General features: G+C 41.7%; 1 long non-coding RNA gene across 1 annotated transcript in view; it reads left to right on the forward strand.

The window, feature by feature from the left end:
• The first annotated feature begins 988 nt into the window (after positions 1 to 988).
• LOC309380406 overlaps positions 989 to 23,179 on the forward strand; it is a 150,669-nt gene continuing 128,478 nt past the window's right edge. The window contains exons 1-2 of the long non-coding RNA XR_014172912.1: positions 989 to 1,056; positions 2,949 to 3,000. This is a non-coding gene — a long non-coding RNA (uncharacterized lncRNA). The remainder of the gene's footprint in view (positions 1,057 to 2,948; positions 3,001 to 23,179) is intronic.

A 23,179-nucleotide genomic window follows, 5' to 3' on the forward strand; every position in this document is an offset into this window, starting at 1 on the left:
GACGGAAAGCAAGGTATCTATTAGTATTCTAAGTAGATGAGTGTTAGAAATGTGGCCAAATTCTTAGGAGTGTCCTGGATACAGGCTGTTTGTACAAAGTGCTCTTTTCTGTGCAAAGTACCCTTTCACCTTGTTTATCATTACTAGAATTCCTCATCCTGAGCGCTAAGTTTGCATGGCATAGGGACAGAGAGCTATAGATGTATGCTACAAACCCCATCAACTTAGTATTGGTCTTCTTGTGTGAGGTTCATATAGTGGTGGTGCTGTACTGTGACTGGATCTCAACGTACACCGTGTTCCATGCTCTCTAGTGACAATGTGGGCAGTTGAAGGAAAGCAAAGGAAATTACTTGGAGCAGGGCCAGTGTAAAGTTGTGCTATCAGAGAGAGCATGACACAACTCTGTCCTGTTTTAACGGAGTGTTGTGTCAGAGGATCAGTTCTTCTGGAATTCTATCAGTGAGACATCCGTCAAATCTTTTATCTCATCAGCTGACAGAACCTGATCATAGTATTCTGTCCTTAGAACAAAATCCTAAATACAACCCTCAGAATGAAGCTTATTATGAGTAAAGATGTATAGGATTCTGCTGTACCAGAAGGATGTTTCATAGGCCACAGTATGCTAGATCAATGGAAAAAGAAATGTGTGCTATTAAAGCACTTTTCTTATCATTCAGCCATTATCTCACTGATGTGTCATGGAGCTGGATGAGAATTTAGATTCAGCTCCTACCTTTTAGTAAAACCTGCAGTTTCAGTAACTTTACCATTATCTTTGTTAAAGCTCTGGCATCTTCCAGGTAAGTATTTCCTATTGCAACCATTTCCCTTTCCAGTAAATCTATATACAGTTCAAAATGGCTGATGAATTTGCAGTTTTATAGAGGTCTTTCTAATTATCTAATTTTTCTCTTGTCGTTTCTCACCCCTGGTAACACTTCTGAGGTTTATCTGTTCAATTTCATGATTTCTTTTTTCACAGAAAAGAAATTAAGGCCTGAGCTTGCCTTTAATGAGGGCAATGAAGACAAATGGATGGCAAATAATATGGTAAGAACAATTTCCTAATAAATATAATTTATAGATAGAAAGGATGGAGTCGCCTCCTTAAAAAATACACCTTCATTGTGTTACTTCTATTTTAAGACTTCACGGGGAAAGAATATTGTAAATCCATGTGCTAGGAGGCCTTGGATAATCATTTATTTTCTTTGGATAAGAGAAATCTTAACTGCAGTAGAACTGAGTAATCCTCCTCCTCCCTAAACCTTTTATTGTAGTATACTTCTGTAGTATTCAGTGGGGGCTACCCTGGGTCAAGTGACCTAAGAATTGCAGAACAATGTTTTACTCATTGAAAATTGTTTTTAGATTGGTAAGAGAGCTCCTGCTTTATCCACTCTGCAATCTCTGGACGTTAGAAGGAATGGGAGATGGCATAGGGGAGAAACACAGTGCTTGGCCCTGTTTTCTTGGCTTAATAGCAAACTGCCAATAGAAAATAGAGCGTACAGAGTTACCTAGACCTATGGCATGGCATGGGACGAGTTGCAGATTAAAATAGATGGATGCCTCACTGCCCACCATCTCTTAATAGTTGGCATTCTTCTTGCTCAGGCCAGACCATTAGGTGGTAATATGGGAGGAACTTGAAACTTCTCAAACCTTTTAACCAATGTACCAGAGACTTTTCATTTTTAGTTAAACATCCCCATGTGTAGTTTAGTTAGTACTTTAGTACTTCAGTTAACCCAGGGATAGGGACTCCCCTCCCCATTGGTCACACTGCCTAGGGCTGATGCAAGCTAAAGTCCAATACCTGGAGGTCCCCAGATTCTCCTCCTCTGATATAGACATTGATGACCCTATGGAGTCAACTTGAATCTCCAATGGACACTTGCATGGTGACTTTAGTTTTCAGCTGTCACAATTTCACAAACGTTAATTAGGAAGCATTACTTTAGCACAGGTTTTGAAACAGTCCTGGTCTCTGCTTGCTCTGTTCTCTGAATAACTCACATTTTGAAAAGTACCTAAATACTTTATGCAAGGAAACAAATGCAGAACGCAGAAGCTAAAATGCATAACTAAAGGATTTGCTTTGCGGTAGGATTTCCAAAAGCAGGAAATGCTTATAGACCACCAGAAAGCTCTGCTAAAAGTGTCCTTTAAAGCATACATGGCTTAAGAAAATATAAAATTGGGAGTGGGAAGCTCTTGCAAGCATTAAGAGCATTTTTCGTCACAGATTTCTGGATAGCACACAAATCTAAGTTCCTAGTTTCAGAATAAGCATGAGCATGCACTGCATTAGTTGTGACCGCCCTGAAATCAAAGCATTAGTTTTGACCTGCTCGTTAATTATAAATGCGGGTCATGCCACATATTGTTTATTGACCTCCTCAGAATCAATGTAACGTAAAGGTAAAGGTACCCCTGCTCATACGGGCCAGTCTTGACAGACTCTAGGGTTGTGCGCTCATCTCATTCTAGAGGCCGGGAGCCAGCGCTGTCCGCAGACACTTCCGGGTCACGTGGCCAGCGTAACGAAGCTGCTCCGGCGAACCGGCACCAGAGCAGCACATGGAAACGCCATTTACCTTCCCACTAGAAAGCGGTACCCATTTATCTACTTGCATTTGACATGCTTTCGAACTGCTAGGTGGGCAGGAGCTGGGACCGAACGACAGGAACGCATCCCGCTGCGGGGATTCAAACCGCCAACCATGCGATCGGCAAGTCCTAGGCACTGAGGTTTTACCCACAGCACCACCCGCGTCCCAATGTAGCGTAGATCATACTAATTCAAGGAATCCAGATGGATGCAGCATGTGTGCCCATTGTCTTACCCAGGTGGAGGGTTGCTATGTGTATTATTTTCTTTTGTGAAATGCTTGCCTGTTCTTATTACTGTAAAATATTGCTTTCGTCTTTTTCTTTAGAAGCCCTCTCCCCAGGGCCATGAGATCTAAGAAGATACTTGATGTGAGGGAGGTAAGTGTGGGTTTTATTTTTCCTCAGAGCAATGCTCATTTAGAATTCACAGGAAGAACTCAAGGAGATATTTGCAACTTTTCCCCATCACACAAAGTTAATTTAATTTACTAGGAGTTTGATTTTCATGGCAAGGTACTGAGACACCTGGCATGGTTCTTTCTGTGATTTAAATTGTATCCACCGGTTCAGATGCTATTATTTGCTTTGCTAGTCGTCTTGGTTCACCTACCATATCATGCAACAAAGGGCAATACCTTCCATGCCTTAAAAAATACCCAGGAATAATTAACCTCCCAAGTAGTCCTGTATGCTCGTCGTTAAACAAATGCAGAAACAAAGGAGGCCTATAATTAAACTTCACTGAAGGACATTCCTGATATGTTCTGAGCTTCTCTGGGTGCTTTTTGTCAGGCTTTGTCTGTTGCTTTCAGGTTTAGGCAGAACGGAACGGAACATTCACATTGCCTTCCAAGCTGTCCCCATTGTCAGGGCTTCGCAAAAAAAATCTACATGAACTGTATTCAACCCACTCAACCTTTCTCTCTGCTCCACGCAGCCGCCATATGGTGTGACACTTCAGCATAGCTGCAAAGCTTGTTGTTCCAGGGCAAAAGCCGGGAAAACTTGTTTAGGGAATAATACAACGTTATGAGAGCCAGTGTAGTGTAGTGGTTAAGAGCAGTGGACTTGTAATCTGGTGAACCGGGTTCGCGTCTCCGCTCCTCCACATGCAGCTGCTGGGTGACCTTGGGCTAGTCACACTTCCCTGAAGTCTCTCAGCCTCACTCACCTCACAGAGTGTTTGTTGTGGGGGAGGAAGGGAAAGGAGAATGTTAGCCGCTTTGAGACTCCTTAGCAGTGGCGTAGCGTGGGTTGTCAGCACCCGGGGCAAGGCAAGTAATTTGCGCCCCCTAACCCCTGGATTTTAGCACTCGAGTGCGAGCGCGCCCCCCAGATGTTGCGGCCGGCCCCCCTGCACCCCCCACGCTACGCCACTGGGGCTGGGGGCGAGCGAAGGAGCCAAGGACCCCCCCTTAAGGCTCAGCAGGAATTTATTAAATTTATTATTTGCGGCGCCCCCGCGGGCCGAGGCAGCCAAAGCCCCCTCCCCTCGGGCGCCTCCCCGCCCCCTCCTCTCCTTGGGCTGTAGGTGGAGCCCGCGCTCCGAGGCGCTGCAGATCGGGGCTTGGCGAGCGCCTCTCCTCCCCCCGGCCTGGACCGGGGGCTTCCAGCCGCGCTCCGTCCTCGCCCGACCCCCCCTCCCCCCGCAGCTGAGAGTTGCTCTGAGAGCCGGAGCCAGCGGCGCCCCCTTCCGCCGGGAGATCATCGCCCGCCCGCCGGCCTCCTCTCGGAGGGTGTTGGGGAGCGCAGGGCGCGGCGAGGCCCCTCGGAGCTCTCCTCCCCCCCAGTCGGCAGAAGCAGCCGCCGCCTGTGGCTGGGCTGAGGGGATGGCGGCGGCGGCGGGGTGCGGAGGCTGCCCGTGCCGGCCAGGCGTTGGTGGTGGCGGCGGCGCTGCTGCAGCGGCTGCTCCTCCTGCGAGCAGTGAGTGGAGCGCAGCCGCAGCAGCGGCGGCGGGGGGCGCGCGCGCACTAGGGCGCAAGGCTGGCGGTGGCGGCGGGGAGCCCGGCGGAGGAAGGAACTTGTCCCTTCCCTCTGGACTCGCGCCCCCCCCAGAAGTTGCGCCCGGTGCGGCCGGCACCCCTGGCACCCCCCACACTACGCCACTGCTCCTTAGGGTAGTGATAAAGTGGGATATCAAATCCAAACTCCTCCTCTTATTACTGGTTGGATATTATAGCCCTAAAGTCAGACTGTGATTGTTCATACTGATAGATTATACTATTCTATTGATTATACTATTCTACTGGATTTCTCCCTGATTTGGATATTATTATTATTTATTAGATTTGTATACCATTCTTCATTCGACAGTGACAAAATACGTACGGTAATAAAACAGAAAGAAATTAACCCCCCCTCCCCACAAACACATTTAAAATGCCATAGGACATTTTAAATGGCCAAACCTGGCCCTCCTGCTGTTTTTGGATTACAGCTCCCACCATCCCTAGCTAACAGGTCAGGGATGATGGGGATTGTAGTCCAAAAACGGCGGGAGGGCCAGGTTTGGCCACCACTGCCATAGGATGTTAATCAGCCAAAGGCCTAGTTATAGGGAAATGTTTTCACCTGGTGCCTAAACTTATTTAATGAAGGCAACAAATGCGTTCTCATGTTGCCACCCTTTGGACCTCTTCTGGAGGAGGCACACAAAGAAGGTCCACAGATGATGGTTGCAGGGTCCAAGCTGGTTCATATGGGGAGAGGCGGTCCTTGAGGTATTGTAGTCCTGAGCCGTTTAAGTATTAATAGGTTAAAACCAGCACTTTGAATTGGGCCTGGAAACTAATTGGTAGGCAATGCAGTCCAGCCAGAACTGATGTAATATGCTGTCTTGCAATCTGGCCACTGAATTCTGTACCAACCAGCTTATGTTTATGAAGTATCTTCAGAGGCAGCCCTACATATAATGTGCTGCAATGATCTATGCTCGAGTCAATGAGTTATAGATCTGAGTTACCGGTAGTTATACCCACTGACTATGATTCAAGAAGATTTTTGTGCTACCAGATTTCTTTTCAGTTGACTAGGCTCACCACAGCAAGTGCTAAGAATTGGTGGAGAATTTTGGATCTAGAATTACAAAATTCTAAGATACGATATTTAAGAAAATGCATTCACCTGAAGAATCAGGTAGAATGTTATCCAAGATGTACATAAATCCTTAAGGTTATAACACATGATCTAGAGGGGGGGGTTAGAGCAAGGGCCATGCTCCCTTAATGGAAACTTTCTGGGGTTAGCACACCTGTGGTGCTGGGTACCAAAAGCAAAATTTGGTGATGTGACAGGTGTGATTCTTACCTTTGTACATTCCAGTCAGTCAAAATTCAAGGGTTTCTACACACATACACACCACATACAAATTTTCCATATTTCATCCAGGCAAGGAAGAAGCATGACCGTACTTCAGTGACGCATTCCAGCCATGCAAAAGCACCTGAGGAAGGCTGATGAGGGTTGAGGCTTGGAAAGAGTCTCTGGTGGCATATAGAGAGATCAAGTTATTGCCTGTGGGCTGGGGGTTCCATACCCCTGAATTGAGGAAACCTCAGGGGTTTTGACTGTGACATTAACAGAGAGCTGATAACACTGGCATATGAACTAAATTCAGGTGTAGGTGACTGTATTACATTTAAGCCACTGTTTTATTTTTCTCCCAACACAGCTTTTGGAGGGGGGGGGTTGCATGAATATTTGCTTATTTTCCTGTATGGTGCTTTCTAGCACACAAAGATGTGTTCATATAAGAGAAGGCGGATGCATCTCTTTTTAGTATAACACTTCTTGCACGCCAAGTCAGCCAAAAACACCTCCTTGGCTGTTTTTCACAGGTGTTCTAAAAGGAGATGTTTTACTAAAAATATACATCATCATCGCCCTGGGCATGTATGCCTCTCCGTATGAGATAGAAAGTAAGCTATGCATGAGTGAAGCTTTCGGGAAAGAAGGGCAGTATCAGAAAATCACTTTTCATGAGATTGAGGTTGATGCTATGTTTGAGAGGAATAAGGTAATTTGTACTGGGACAATCATGTATATTTCTCAAGATGAGGTTTGCATAATTGATTCATGTTGAGAAAATAGACATAATCATAATTGCCTAACCAGTTCTTGTTGGTAGTTGTATGGAGAGCAGTAGCAACAATGACTATAGAGAATTACCAAATCCTATGACGGGGGGGGGGGGGCATGACAGAGATGTTTAAGATTATTCATGGTGTGGATAGAAAGGAGCTTCTCCCTTCACTCTCATAATACTAGAACCTTGGCCCAATCAATGTACCCAAATATTGGAAGATTCAGGACAGACCAAAGAGAGTACGCTTTTCACACAGTGCTTAGTCCAACTATGGAACTCACTCACACAGAAGTAATGATGGCTGCCAATATAATGGCTTTAAAAGAGGATTAGACAAATTCATGCAGTCTAAGGCTATCAATGACTACCAATGATTGTCAGAGGCAGTATGCCTCTGTATACCAGCTGCTGGGAATGGCAAGAAGGGAGAATGCTGTTTTTCCCCAGGTCCTGCTTATAGGCTTCCCTTAGGCATCCAGTTGTCTTCTTATGTTCAGAATTGTATTTGGATTTTTATTTGCAGAAAGAAAGAGGTGACTGAGAAGGAGAGATCATTCTGGAAATTTGGGAACAGGGGTCTTTTATAAAGAATGGAGAAGTGAAGGGTTGCAGCTTTCTGTTTGATACTGTTGTGGGCATATTTTGATCAGCGAAACAAGAATGGGCACTTATGCCTGGATGCAAGACGCTGAGGAAATAGAGAACAGTCAAAATTGTACAGGAGACTCTGATAGATATATCATCTTTCCCTCTGGGCCATTGGAGAGATAAATCTGAAATTTATTCATAATCAAAGCAATTCTGTAAGGAAATAAATGGGTACGAAAAGAAATAGCCCTAACAACAACAACGAGTCAGTAAACACAGAAATTAAGGAAATAACAGATTGTACATTTTATTCATTTATATTAAAGGCCAATCTTAAAAGGAATACCTAACAAGACCATTAACGATGCAGAGCCCTCATTCTGTGATTTTATAGACCCCAAATCATTGCAGTCACTTTTGCTCCATACAGACAGACTTTAATTTCCAAGCATTCAGAGTGTACTGCTTGTACATTTTCAAGTGTTTATATGTTAGGAAACCTCATTGTGTTCTAAATTGTACACATGTATGGAACCCAGGTGTGCTTGTTGTGATTTTATAAATATGTGTGTGGGGGGGGGAGAAGTACTGGGAGAAGTTGCAGTTCTAGATCCAAAATAACTAGCACACCTGGGGTCTATACATATGTGAACAATTGGGAGATTGCCACTAACGTTGTGATGCATCTTTAAAAATGCACATATAAAAATATATAAAATCCAACTCATAAGTTTTCCTTAGTGGTAAAATGTACAGTGCTAATGCATAGCCTCTCCAATGAACTATTTTAGTGACAGTCTATAATAAAATAATAAAATCATATATGAAAAATTCACACATGCAACCATTACTGCACCTCACCTTTTTCATTCAGAAGCTGGACACAAAATCTGCCCCCCCCCCAAAAAAAATGTTTTGTGAGGGAGGAGGATAAAAACTACAGTTTTGGTGGCCTAAAACACAGGGATAGCATCACTTGAATAAAGCATGGATTGGGAAGGTTGTGGGACTTTCTAATCCTAATTAAGGCTGATACAACTAGATAAATGGAACCTCTTGTGTACCAAACCGAAGAACTTGCGGTGCAAACACTTCCTTTACTATCCCAGGGATGGCCTTATTACATGTTGTCCCTGTTGCAAAGACAGAAAATAGTAACTCTGTAGAAACCACAAAATTAATGTATCATCATTGTTTCCATTTACAAGCTCCTTCATTTTTTTCCCTTCAAGACCATAATTTTAGCACTTAAATCTTTGGCTACTTTCCTTTAGAGAAATCCCTGGACATACACACTGAAAATGTAATCCTAAGCATTTGTATTGCAGCCAAGAGAACAGGTCATTTTACTTAAGCCTAAAAATTCATCCTTTAGTCTCCTGGTGTGCATGGATTTTGCAGCACATTAGTTAAAGTCACATATTTTTCAGAGACAAAAAAATAACAGCTTGTTCTTAAACCTCAGCACATTATGGGTTCTTTTAAACAGCAAGAAATATGTGGTTTGATTCATACACAGTTATTTTTTGCAGCTTTGCCAGCATAAAACACTTGAGCATGCATCTGCTAGCAAACATTTTGATCTGTTGTAAAAGACAATCAATGAAATGAGTGTCAGAACATTGTTTCCATATTGCTCCCTAGATTACCATACCCACTGGCCAAATATTACAGCCCAAGCGTGGGTGTAATTTTATTTTATTTTATTTTAAATGCATGTCACAAAGGTGCAGAAAGTTTGGCTCTTTAATGATCTTGCAAAAGTTGTGACATTTCCAAACTGGCTGGTTTTATGAGCAACTACTGTATTGAGGTATTTAGTGTGTGGCAGCCCCGCCCCGCAAAAACCCCACCTTTCTTGGGCCAATAATTACCGTACATTATTAGGTACATGAATGAAACAAGTTGTATCTGTTGGGGGAACTGTGCCCATGATTTCACACTCTGCCTGAGTTGTTGCCCCTTTCTAACCTCTCAGGAATGGGGTAACTGAAACCAGTCCTTTTTTTTCCTTTAAAAAAATGTTTAAGGGTACTCTCATTTTCCTACTCACATTGAAATACTGCCCCAAACTTAGATTCACAAAATGTTTATGGGTATGCATACCCCTGAGTTTCCCCCACTTGTTGGTAGCACTTGTTGGAAATCATTTTGCTGCATTGTAAAATATCCACTTCAGGATCCCACCACTTCAACTTGCAGCACTGAATTGCAACAGTTCCATGATTGGGTATGAACTATGTGGAATTATGTCTTTGTCTTATTGGTCTCTTCTGAGTACGGTGCAGGAACATTCCTACCTCTGCAGCTCTAATGGGCCAGAATGGGCAGGGGATCAGGTACAGCATTTTGTTGATACTGGTACCCTGAAAACCTGGTAAACACTTTTCTTAGTTGCTGTTCCAGTACTGGATTTCATAGGACTGGCCTGTAAGCCAGACTAACAGTAAATTGCATTGTTTTACAATCTGCTTTCCAGTATCATCACTGCTTCATGAATCTTCAGTACTCGTTTCTTTTTCACCCCCAATCATAAGAGATCCAGCTGTCCCTGGAATTTTTCCATTGAAATTGAGTCAGATCCTTGCCATTGTCAATATGTACTTTTGTGAAGGTTTGGAAGAGATTCCTTAAGTGGAATTGGAGGTTTCTAATTTGTATTTTATATGGCTCATTGTTATGCTAATGAAATCACAATGAAACAGCACCAGATGCAGTTTTACTGCCATGTACATGGTTCCTATTTCAAGAATATCCCATTGTGCTGAGTGGCTAATTGACTTACAATATGACTGATGAGTGCAGTATGCTTTAGACTCATTTCCAGCAGTTTCAGCTGTTATCACACCATATTTATAGATATTCTGGAAATATATAGGAAGAAATGCCTGCTGAATTATTAGTAGTCTCCTGCCTATTGTGGTAGTCAATAGAGAGTATAGGGACATAGGAGGTTGCCTTATAGCAAGTCAGACCATTGGCCCATCCAGATCAGTATTGTCTACTCTGACTGTCAGCAGCCCTCTAGCATTTCAGACAGGAGGCATTCCCAATCCTACATTGAGATTCTGGGGATTAAACATAGAATCATAGACTTGTAGAGTTGGACCCTGATCGTCATCTAATCGAACCCCCAGAAATCTCAAGCATGCAAAACTGGTGGCCATCCAATTTCAACTTGGAAAACCACCAATGAAAGAGAGTCCTCCACCACCTGAGGGAGTCTGTTCCACTGTTGAACAGCTGTTACCATCAGAAAGTTTCCTAAATCAGTGTGAGGAATGAGGGTGTGTTGTTGAGTGTTGTGCATAGAGTGGGGGGAAAGTACTTTCAGTCTCACATGTATTTCCACATTGTTGATCACTATTCCTTTGAAAGGGGGGGTAAAGGTAAAGGTACCCCTGCCCGTACGGGCCAGTCTTGACAGACTCTGGGGTTGTGCGCCCATCTCACTTAAGAGGCCAGGGGCCAGCGCTGTCCGAAGATACTTCCAGGTCACGTGGCCAGCGTGACATCGCTGCTCTGGTGAGCCAGAGCCGCACACGGAAACGCCGTTTACCTTCCCGCTGGTAAGCGGTCCGTATTTATCTACTTGCACCCGGAGGTGCTTTCGAACTGCTAGGTTGGCAGGTGCTGGGACCGAGCAGCGGGAGCGCACCCCGCCGCAGGGATTCGAACCGCCGACCTTTCGATCGGCAAGTCCTAGGCGCTGAGGCTTTAACCCACAGCGCCACCTACGTCCCCCGAAAGAGGGGGGAACAGTAAGTAAAAGGAAGCAAGTGAGCATGATCCTCATATTGTCTTTTATATGAGGAAAAGAAAATCCATACAGTCCCTTTGATTACTCCCTAATAAACCATTGCTCACTTCCATTCCTTCTCCTGCTAGCATGTTAAAACTACAGCAAATCACTGATCTTGCAAGACAAACAATGTGCCATCCATTTTAGAAACTATTATCCTTTGCTGTTGACGAAAGAGTGCCTTTTGTGTCTGGCTTTTGGAAACCAAGCTACATTGATATGCAATTCATAGAAGTTCAATTATGCCTCTGATGAAAACAATTACAGCTGGAATTTAAAAGTACAGATTAAAAGGTTTGAATACTTGGCAAAAGTGATTTTAAGAAATATTAAAAGTAAATGGCTTTTTAATTCTATGAATTCATCAATTTGTAAGTTAATGAAATTAATGAAGCAAGAAATGAAATGGAAATTCTAGAAGTTTGCAGGCCTGTACTTAGTTTTCTGTCTATGCAAAGTCCTAGAATAGGCATTTACCACCACTAAGAGCTAAAGGTAATGAATAGCTTCATTTGAACACTAATTCAATTATACAACTCTCTTCCCTCCCCTTTCCCATCCACCAAATAATTTACAAATGTCTGAAGCCGACGATGGTTGGACTTTCTTTTCTGACCAGCAGAAATCTGGGAACAAACACAATGGCCCTGATCCAGCAAAAGTTAGTCCCACTGAAGTCCCACTGAAAGCAATGGAGAAAAGGGAGTTTAGACTAACTTCTATTCTAGTGGTTTTAGTTAAGTTTAGTTGAATTGGCACAGTTAAGTTTAGTTGAATTGGCACAACCGTAAATATAAAGGCTGTAATACATAGGTTGAAACTAGAGAACTATTGCTAAGGCTTCTGTACAGGTCCACACATTCCCTCCTTACTCTGAATAACAATATTAACTAAGTTTTGTGCTTTTTCCTTTATATTGCAATGACTCTACTGAGAGGTGACACTTTCTACATTATGGAGTGTGAACAGTAACACAATACCCAGAGAAAAGATTTCTTGCCGCATTTTTATTAGGAAGTGGGGAGTGATGAAGAGAGGTCCAAAGGCATTTGCTATAATTTCTTATTCTTTTCAACTTAGTTGCCAAAGGGAAATTTCAAGAAAGAACAAGAAATAAACTACAAACAGAACTTCAGATTCATAAAGCCTTGAAGTTGGGGCTTTATTTTTTTTAAATTTTGTTCTGATACACAATGTATCCATTTTATGAATCTAGCCATCATCCACCACTCACAACCACCCTAACCCTAACCCTGCTGAGTAATAAAATTAAACTTTATATGAGGGGACAACTTTTCAAGTTTGCAGTGGGCTTACTGTACATGGGCCTATGTATGATGCAGCCAGTAGTACTTTCCGTTTTTCATTGCCGTACCTAGATCCTAGCCCTGACGAGATTTAGATTTCTAAAACTGGGTAAAATTGCTACTTTGCCCAAAACAAAACACTATTCTAGTTTCAAAGAATATTTCTGTGATGATCTTTCAGATTTTCACATTAAAGGAATGTGTTGATCTTTGATGTCTTTGACCATGTTCAGTTTGAAGCAGTCTTCATCCATTTCAAATAATTACAAAAACTGTAATATCTCTTTGTGATATTTTCTTTTTTTTATTTAAACATTGAAGTCATACATTGTGTCTGACTAGTGCGTGACCTAATCTGTGTCTTGCATCTCTGGTTCTCATGTTATTGTTGTTGCTATTATAACTGTATCTCTCTCTATAGCTTTTCATTCGTATGCCGCATTATCTTGGCAGCAGCAAAGTAATCTCTGTTTTAATCATATAATTAAACTACAAGAAAATGTTGTTCTGCATCATCAAAAACTGATAAATATGTATTATAAAAGGGTGTGAGCCGTGGTGTTAAAGTAAATGGAACCTGCACACAATAACTTGATTAATCATTTTTCTCTCTTTGGTGAATCTTAAAATCGAGTTACTTTTGAAAGAATTTAACCTTGATAGAGAAAATTCTTCTGTAATATTAGTTAAAATGCTGTAATAAATGTATTCTATGAGGTTGGATCAAGGGTTCCATAGGATTTTGGTGGGACACTCTGGAACTGGGTAAAGGCTTGCAAGATGAAAACAATTACAACCGTAGTCATAAGGAATAAATAGAACATCAGAAAATACACAACCAAACTGAACAATTTCCACATAAATCATAATAAGATTGAAAATAAAGATACAAAAAATAATATAAAAAGCACCAACAACAACCTCCTCCCCCACAACCAAAAACACTAATAAGCATCTGATTAGTAGTCAGAGAATGAGCAGTCTATTTAATATTTTTAAAGTAATTTTTGTTGTGGTAATTAGGAACTTAAGAAGCCAAGATATAACGATACAGTACAGAAAATATTTTTCCGAATCTTAAATCAAAGATATTTTTAAACTGTAATTATTATCACTACCAGCTTTTTTGACATGCACTTGCATTTCTCAACCCCATACAAGTTTTCTTTAAGTATTGCAATTAGCTAAGCTTGAATATAAAACTAATTGTGCTGAACTGATAAAGAATTTCGTGTTTAACTTCCACTTGATTTTTTAAAAAAATAAAATAAAAAATGTTTTAAAACAATTTATGGAGTTTTCAAGAAAATATTACATCATTCCAAGTAATTTGGTATATGTATAGCATACGTTTCATGCTTTGTTCCCTCATATAAAATTATTCTTTAAAATGTGCAGGTAGTATTAGACAGCTGAAGTCAACTCATTTTCACGTTAACCAAAAATGACTCTATAAATTGCTGAAACCAAACAAACTTTTTCTGGTTTGTTGTGAGAGCAATAGGAAAGGGGATTGCCACTATGACAGGGAAATAAGGAGATAAGACAGAAATTTGAGTGAAAGTGGGTTGGGTTTATTTAATGAAAGATATTCAGTGAGGTGCGGCTAGTGTAGGAAGTGGTGAAGAGAGTGGAGATGACAGTGCAGGATGCTTAAAAAATGTATAACTGTGGTGAGCCGACCCTCTAAGGGAGGGGGTGGTATTGTTTATCTGCCCCTCCCCTTAAACCCCACCTTCTTAGATGAGCAGGAAGGCATCCCTGATTAACTTTTGCAAGAGTCCCACAACACTGGACAGGCTGATACAAGTTGACCTCAAAAGTGCAGCCTGCCTTGCTAGGGAGTCTCTCAGTCCTGAAGGCAAATCTTGAGATTATTAGACACTTTTAAGGTAGAAAAGGTAAATTACTACACCCTACCTCCTAAATGTGACCAAATTAATTTAACAGCTCCCACTCATCAACCTATTAATTCAACAGCTCCCACTCACCAATCTATATTTATCAAGATAGAGGACTTAAAACAAAACATGGACTAGGCAGAACACACACAATTTGTCAGCTGAGCCAACATGATAACACGCCAGGAACTCCTACTCATCCCCACATGATGCCAAGCAGAGGAGCTTTTTACTCAAAGAGCTTGCACCTCTTAACAGCTATCCTGTTTGAATCTGAATATAGATAGATATAAAAAGATACAAGCTCCCTAAGGAATATTAGTTGCAAAATCTTTTGTCCGCTTCTAATCCTCTTTCTAGGAAGCTTCCCGAAACCTTTTTCACTAGTGAAGTGATGCTCAGAAATCTGAATTGCAACTTACTGTATATTTCCATCTATAAGTCACCCCCATGTATAATACTATTTTGGGGGACTCAGATTTAAGAAAATGGGGTGAGGCACTATCCATGTATAAGACGCCCCCTAATTTTTTACATCATTTTTTAGGGGAAAAACCTAGTCTAATACACAGAAAAATACGGTAATTGTCTCTGTTCAGTAAGTCTCAACATTTAAGATTGCATTCCTGTAGCCAGTTACCTGACTGTAAGTAAGCCCCAGTGAACTCAATGGGACTTAACTCTTCAGTAGGCACAAATAGCACGTTTAGCCTTCCACAGAAGAGTCATATATTGTTTCCAGCTCCTTCAAAAAATCAGTATGGAACCAGCCTGAAATATTTCATGCAGTCTTATCAAGAAACATTTTTTCTTCCTTCACTGAAGGTTTTGCCCACTTAGAAGACTTTGCACTCATCTTTATTATTATTTTTTCTAAATTCAATGAAAATACTATAGTTAAAATGTGTAACATGTGTAGCTTTAAGTCAGTCCTCAAGGAAGCTAGCATTCCCTTTCCAATTAAAATACGGCTCTGGAAGTGAGAAGAGCATATTGAAGTGAATTTTAGTTCCATATAATGAAAGCTATAATAATCTTTGTTTCTGAAAAGGAAGCCACAGTGATTAAATATGTAATCATTATAACAGCATGATCTTAAACACTGAATAAAATACCAACTGGACCCACCTCAGGTGCCTAATTCTTGTGGAGAACGAGAGCCCAGTGAACAATTTAATTTCAAAATTAATAGGTGGTTAGTAAGAAGCTAGGGACGAGAGCATATAAAGCATTGAACATCAACGAAAAGATAGGGGGGAGATGCCCCAAGTTTGAGTCCATAATCTACGTAATTTAGGTATGAATGGATTTGTTCACACATAACAAAATGCAGATTACGGTATTCATAAGACTGTGGTAAAATAGGAATATAAACAAAAAATTGGGTAAGACAAGGTTAGTTTTGCTTAATTAGACCAAATTCTTTTTTGAAAAAAGTAAAGCATTTCCCAAAGTGATGGTATTATAACTCACATTACTGACAGCAAAAACAGATGTAGTTTTTGTTTCATAATGACTTAATAGAATAATAGAAAGCAAACTTACAGTCATTCCCTTTTAAAAGGGCAGACAGCTTAGTAAAATATTTGGAAATATTTTGTTATTAATTGGTGCTTCATAAGGCAGTATAGAATCAGGACAGCATGGGGAAGTGTTTGAAGACCCCAGACTGTATTTGGACCTGAAAGACCAAAGAAAAGTGTGGGTGCATAGAGAGGAAGTTTTAAGCAAGCATAATTTGTGGTGTTGCACAGCACCATAAATGATCATGGGGCACATCTGTAAAGGCATCAACCTTTAGCCTCGTTCAGGGAGCTTGATGCAACATAAAATAGCTTTTTAACTGTACAGTGGTACCTCAGGTTACAGATGCCTCGAGTTACAAACACTTCTGGTTACATACACTTCAGGTTACAGACGCTGCTAACCAAGAAATAGTACCTCGGGTTAAGAACTTTGCTTCAGGGTGAGAACAGAAATCATGCAGCGGCAGTGGGAGGCCCCATTAGCTAAAGTGGTACCTCAGATTAAGAACGGACCTCCAGAACGGATTAAGTTCTTAACCCGAGGTACCACTGTAGTCTTACTGGCAGGTTTTTTGATCGTTGGAATTTTCTGGCTTTCGAAAAGGAAATATATTAAGGTGCTATAGTCTTCAAACACAGGTGTTTCTGCATCTCAGACCAGTGTGTGTGTGTGTGTGTGTGAGAGAGAGAGAGAGAGAGAGAGAGAGAGAGAGAGAGAGAGAGAGCAGTAGTGGTTGGCAGGGGGCGGAGGAAGGGTAGAGGAATTGCACAGCTGGCTTCCCAACACAGAACTCGCAGCCCTTTGCTCTTCCCCTCTCAGTAAGCAGCAGCTGTGCTCACCTTGGGAAGCCACATGGACAACACCACCCTACTTGTACTACCCTGCAAACAACTACTGTGTTGCAGGATGTGTTTGTGTCAGGGTATGGAGGTGCATTCCCTTCATGCAGCTACAAATGCACTTCGAGACCCCCAACTACCCCCAAAAAATGAAGACACAGTGACACAGGATTTTAGTTTAAGTTACTGGGCAAAATTTAGGCCACAGCTTTATTGAATACAGAATGTGAGTGGTATTGGCTTAGGCACTGGAATCATCCAAACTATATCAGACTCCCACCCACACCGTGGGGAATCTGATAAAAGGGTGAAACACCGCCAGAGGGAGCCCCACCAATGTGAACCAACTTGATTTCATCCCTGGTGCCCCCGTGGAGTCCTGGTATGGCCCTAGCCCTCTACCACTGGGTTTCGGACAAGACCCACCCCTGATTCCTTTAACAGAATACCCTTGAGCTTGGAGGGGTAGGTGATGGCTGCACCTCCCCTCCCCACACATTGCTGATTGAATGCCTAACCGCCAAACCTTACAACGTTGTGACGATTGTTACGCGGTAGGCGAAAACCAAATGGCTCTGCCAATCTGCCAGATGGAAAAATTCCTACCAGGCCCCAATTGCAAAACTGGTGACCAACAACGTCTATAGCAAGGCCAATGCACCAGATAAAGGGGGGGGGTGATCCACTGTGCAAAGGCAAAGAGGTCCAGCAAACATCGCACAGGGATTAAATATTGTTTCATGACCACCCCCCAAGCCAAGCCATTGGCTTTAGAGACCAAGTGACCATGAAACGACAAACCAGAGTGGTGCAGGGCATAGCCCTGCCCATACCAGGAGGTGGGAGATGCCTGGGGGCCTGAGCCCTCCTTGAAGAGGATCTGATTTCCCATACTGGTTTAACATTCTATACCTCTTAACAAGGCACTCTGGCACCTGTAGCTGTGAGGGGTCACTTAACTCTCATGACTCTTAACAAACTGCAGGTCCCACAGCTCTTTGTGGAAAGCCATGACTGTTAAAATGGAATTATAATGCTTTAAATCTGTGTATGTCCCCGTCCCCCACCCAACTCTTCTCAGGCTAGAAGCAGCAGGAAGCTTGCTCTTTGTTGTTTGCTATTACCTCTCAGGAAGCATAACCCACTGAGACTGTATCTACTAATAGTTTTGTTTCCATATTATGATATCCATTCTCTTTTAATGGAATGAAACTGAACATTACACAATCTTTAGGGTATTCAGGCCTTCTAATAACTTGCCCGCTTCAACTGTGTGGGGGTTCAGTGATGGCATCCCTCAACTGCCATTCTTTGGTCTCTCTCCTTCCCTGTCCAACAATCTGCCATGGATAGGACAGATTGCTGTTGCCACAGGTCTGAGCTGATTGCTTGAGGAGGGCTTCTGAAATTAGGCCAAGAGCCATTTGAAATTAGGCTGAGGGCTGCATGTGGCCCACCTCTGATCTAGGCCAATAAAAAATAAGTTGTCCCTTAAAGCTCTGGCAATACCATTTCACAGAATAATTCCATACACCACAGTAAAGGGAAGTGTGTAACAAACTAGAAGCATGAATTCTTCAGTTTCTCACAGCGAAATAAATACCCAGTTGTCCAGTTTATATTATATTTATCTGAAAGTTTTCTGTAGTTAATAGTTGTCGTTTTGTGGTAGTGATTGTTTTTTTTAGTAGCTTGGTTAAATTCTAAGCTTCATTGACCTATCTGATTCTTTCCATTTTTCAGAAATTATTTCTTCTGGGCATATTCTTTTCTGAACATGGTTTACTGCCTGCTCAGACACACACTCCATTGCTTCTAATCAATTCTGACTATCCTTGTATGATATTTGTATGGAGCGCTGTCAGCTAAAAAGTAGCTGAAGCAGAAGACCTATTTCTTCACAATGGAATGCTAGAAAACTCATCCCTTTGACTCCCCAAATGCATTTGAAGGTAGACAAATACAGTACTGTACAATGGATTTCCAGTGATGCCTGCTACAGCATGCATACCTATCTGGTATATCAAAAGATGTTTAGCTGAAAATCTTCACCAAACTGAGTGGTGTGTCTGCAGGACATGCACACATTAATTCACTCACACTGTAAACTGTTTTTCCTTCAGGGGGGGGAAATGGTCTGAGATTATGTTAGGTGAGTAAACATGTTTAGCTCTAGGTCAGGCATTGTAACAATAATAACATCAGTAAATTATTTCTAGCCCAGTCTCTGTCACGTATTCTCGCTAAGAAACTTGTTGGCAAACATGACCCTTTCTTACGCTTCAAGAAACTGAACTCTGTTTGGCTAATTTGCATTGTGTTGTCACGTGTTTCCCGCTTTCCTGTGTGGTGAGTAATTTACAGAGTTGTTGCTGTTTGAATTTGGCGTCCTAACCTTTGGATGAGAATAGAGACGGACTGATAATTTCTACTGTTGACCCACTTTTGAACCCTTTGGGGGGGAGGCAAAAGGGGGTTCAAATCTACTCACTGTGGCCCCCATTTCCACATCTAGGCTATTCTTAATGCTTGCTCTGGTGGCAGCTGCTGGTTGATCGACATCATTTGCTACTCTAAATTGCCTCTGTAAGTGACAGTACATTATGATACGGCTTCAGTCCCAAGGCTATTCTGGGGATAGTGGAGGGGGGGGCAAGAACCCACCTGGAATGCTGTTCTGAACAAGACTTGGTGCTGATGTAGCTGTCAAGAATTCTGCTCAATATTGATCCAGAGCAGATTCCAATGTATAGTTAGCAGAGTAAAATAAATGTAGCACGTTGCAGGATTAAAAAAAAAATAGACCAGAGGCAATTAATATTTCATCCAGCAGAGCTTTACTGCCACTGAAGGTAAATGAGCATTAACGGTCACAAATCCATACCTTCAGGATTGGCAATGTCCATAAGAAATCCAGTTGCAGCAGTCTTAACTTAAACTTACAATAACTTACAATAGGACTAAAACCTTAACACTAAGCATACCATGTACAGAACACACTACAAGGAAAGAGAGAGAGAAACTGAAACTCAGGCTGCTTCTGACCTATTATTGTAGTCAGCATGACTTTGAGTGAAAGAGATAACAGAACCAGCTTAAACCAGCTGTTCAGCTTCTCTGAAGGAATAACCCAAACATCAGGAACCTTCTGCCTGTTTCTAGACAGAATAGAAACTTGCTTGTCTGTAGAAACTTCCAGCTTGCACTAGCTTGTATCACACAGAGAAGCTTCCAGAACCCTCTTGAATCAATAAAATAGGAAAGATCCTATTCTATTCTAAATAGGAGAGCTACATTTCAGCTAAGCCCTAGATAGGACAGCAATAGAGACTTGTCATTTCAAAAATATTTATGCTCTCTCTTTGTAGAGATCCAGTGGAATAGTGACACTTTCTTCAAGATCTGATGCATCTCATTTCAGATTCCTTGCTATTCCCTAATTATTGGCAGCCATCAGCCAGCCATTGTGGGCTGTTAACTAGCATTCTGTCTCATAAAGGAATTGTAAGGCAGAAACCACAATAGCACAGTTTGCCAGTAAAGTTTAAAACTCTGCTGCTATATTATCTCTTCTCCCTGAAGACATAACCCAAGATAAACAACTTTACCTTCACTACTAGCCAGCCTAAGGATTTTATTTCTCCAGTTACTTTTATCCCTTTCTCTCTGTTTTGTTTTCTTTGCACATTTGCATGTGAAATGAGAAAATTTTGCATTAGCTTGGCGAACTAGCTCCTTGGGACATTTATACCTTGTACTTGGCACTGTGCTGTTGAAGCCTATAGACCATCCACATGATGAGCTATTCAATGCATGTCTACCAATTTTAAGATTGCTTCTTAACATCTGTTCAGAATTTGTTCATCCTGATGGCCCAGACATCCTTTGTGCTTGGCTGAACATGGTAACTTATGATTACTCCATTTATGCCAGTTAAAAATCTAAACAAGTGCATCAGTGTGCACTCTGGTTTGTTTGCCTTTATGAATATATTGAGTTTAACTTTTTGGTGCCTTTGGGGGTTTCATTCTGAAATGCAAGAAACTCTTTTAGACAACAGCTACAGCATTATCATATGGGAAGCAAACAAGTGTTCTCCCAAGTCTGTCAACCTCCCCTTCAACTTTCTGTTATTACATTATTATCTATCACTTCAAGTTAACGCTGGTGCTACATGTAAAAAGGCACTTTATTGCTAGATTAGATTAGGGTGCCCATATGTACTACTTTCCAGAGGTCAGTTGAAGGGCTTTCCAGTCCGAATCCAGTTTAAAACTTTAAATTATAGTCACTGCCCCACAAACACTGCGTGTCTCTGCCTTATGGATGGGCTCAATATGCTCCCAACTCACCAGAGTCCCCAAGGGAGCAGCACAAAACAGATTGTGGCACCGCACAAACACCCCACTTGTTAAATTTCCTCAGTCCTTCCCCTTTCCTGCTGGTCTAGTAGGGGAGATGGTGGCTTAACAATCAGCCCCTCTCCCCATGGAGCTCTGAGAATTATAGGGGCTTTCCTAACAGCTAACTACAGCTCCCAGGATGCTCTGGGGGCAGCCATGATTGTTTAAAGTGGGATGATACTGCTTTAAATGTGTACTGCAGATGGGGGGGGTCTTACTAGGCTGGCTCTGTCAGCTGTGATAGAAAGAGCAGCACTATATGAAAAGACAGAAGTGGAAACAAAAAAATGCCTTCCAGTAGCACCTTAAAGACCAACTAAGTTAGTTCTTGGTATGAGCTTTCGTGTGCATGCACACTTCTTCAGATACTTCTTCGTATCTGAAGAAGTGTGCATGCACACAAAAGCTCATACCAAGAACTAACTTAGTTGGTCTTTAAGGTGCTACTGGAAGGCATTTTTTTTGTTTTGACTATGGCAGACCAACACGGCTACCTATCTGTAGACAGAAGTGGGTGACTGTATACTTGAGAGAAAGGATATATACATTAAGATTGATGTGTTGATGCTTATTATATTCAATCTTAATATGAGATTATGGTGTTTTTTCTCCTTTATGTGTCTTTCCCTTTTCTTTTATTCTTTCTTTCTCTGTTAAATATGTTATAAAATTAAAAATAATTTTCAAAAAATAATCATCAACCCAAACAAAAGACCTCTGAGCTGATGTTGGGAGGAAGCCATCGATGCAATGCAATGCATTCCTTCCAAGGCAAACAGCAGCATCTGAAGAATGATTTTTCACCAGGATTGCAATTGTGGAGAGGCAGATTAAAGGTTTGTTCCCCTTCCCACTTGATTTGCTCCCAGTGGCTGCTGTCTTCATTTTTTTTAACAACACTATGAACATTATATACAAATACATATTTAATGTCATGTCCAGCTTGGCTGTCAGTTTGTAGCGAAGGTCTATCTAATCAAACTACCCCATTCAATCCCTGCCCAGTCTAAAGCCAGAATTGCTTTGAGAAATTGCTTAATTGAACTCACTTGTGTGAAAATGCAAATTATGCAATGCATTTTTTAGCCTTCCAAAGTTGTAAACTGAAAAGTTAAACTGGAAAGTTGGGTCTTTCTCTCTCTCTCTCTCTCTCTCTCTCTCTCTCTCTCTCTCTCTCTGTGTGTGTGTGTGTGTGAGAGAGAGAGAGAGAGAGAGAGAGAGAGAGAGAAACGGTAGCCTTTCTGTCTCTCTGCTTCAATCATACCCCTTCTTTATTTTTCAATAGCAGCAGTGCTTTATGACACAGTGATTCATGCCATCCTCACTACTGAGTTCAAGCTGCTTCACAGCAGTTTTCAGCAATGCAAAATGAAATATAAGTGGTAATTTCAGACAGTAGGGAATGGTTCATTCAGGATCTTGGGTAAGCAGGTGTGACCTAGGCAGACCTACATGATAAACTAAACATTTTGTCTGGGAGTAGTCTTAAGCCTTTGCTCTGAATCTTCAGACAGTTTGTACCAAACAATTATATCCTAATTAAACACTGAAATGCTTCTTTCTTACCAGCAAACCCTTACACAAATTCTTCCTGTACCCTATTAAGGTCTTTTCCTAGTGCCAGAGCAGCACTGCCAAAAGCTGCTTCTGCCTTGGCAAGGGGATGGGTGAGGTCTGGCTCCCAGCAGTAGAAGCTGAATCTAGGATCCCAGCATTTGGTTTTATATTTTGATGGTGCTGTGCAGAGGGGCATAGAATTAGACTCCTACTTTCATAGACTTCAATGGGAAAGGGGCAACTTAAATGTAAGGATGTCACTTTTAGTGATTCATGGCTCTCATTGTACATTCTCAGCTGCCGTCTCATCAGAGATGCTTTCCTCTAAAGAGATTTAGCCGCTTACATGCTTTGCTTTATATACAGACCTTGAACATCAGGTACCTCAGGTTAAGTACTTAATTTGTTCCAGAGGTCCGTTCTTAACCTGAAACTGTTCTTAACCTGAAGCACCACTTTAGCTAATGGGGTCTCCTGCTGCTGCTGGGCCGTTGGAGCACAATTTCTGTTCTCATCCTGAAGCAAAGTTCTAAACCTGAAGCACTATTT

Source organism: Podarcis melisellensis, assembly GCF_964234715.1.
Source record: "Podarcis melisellensis genome assembly, chromosome: 1".
Lineage (NCBI taxonomy): Eukaryota > Metazoa > Chordata > Lepidosauria > Squamata > Lacertidae > Podarcis > Podarcis melisellensis.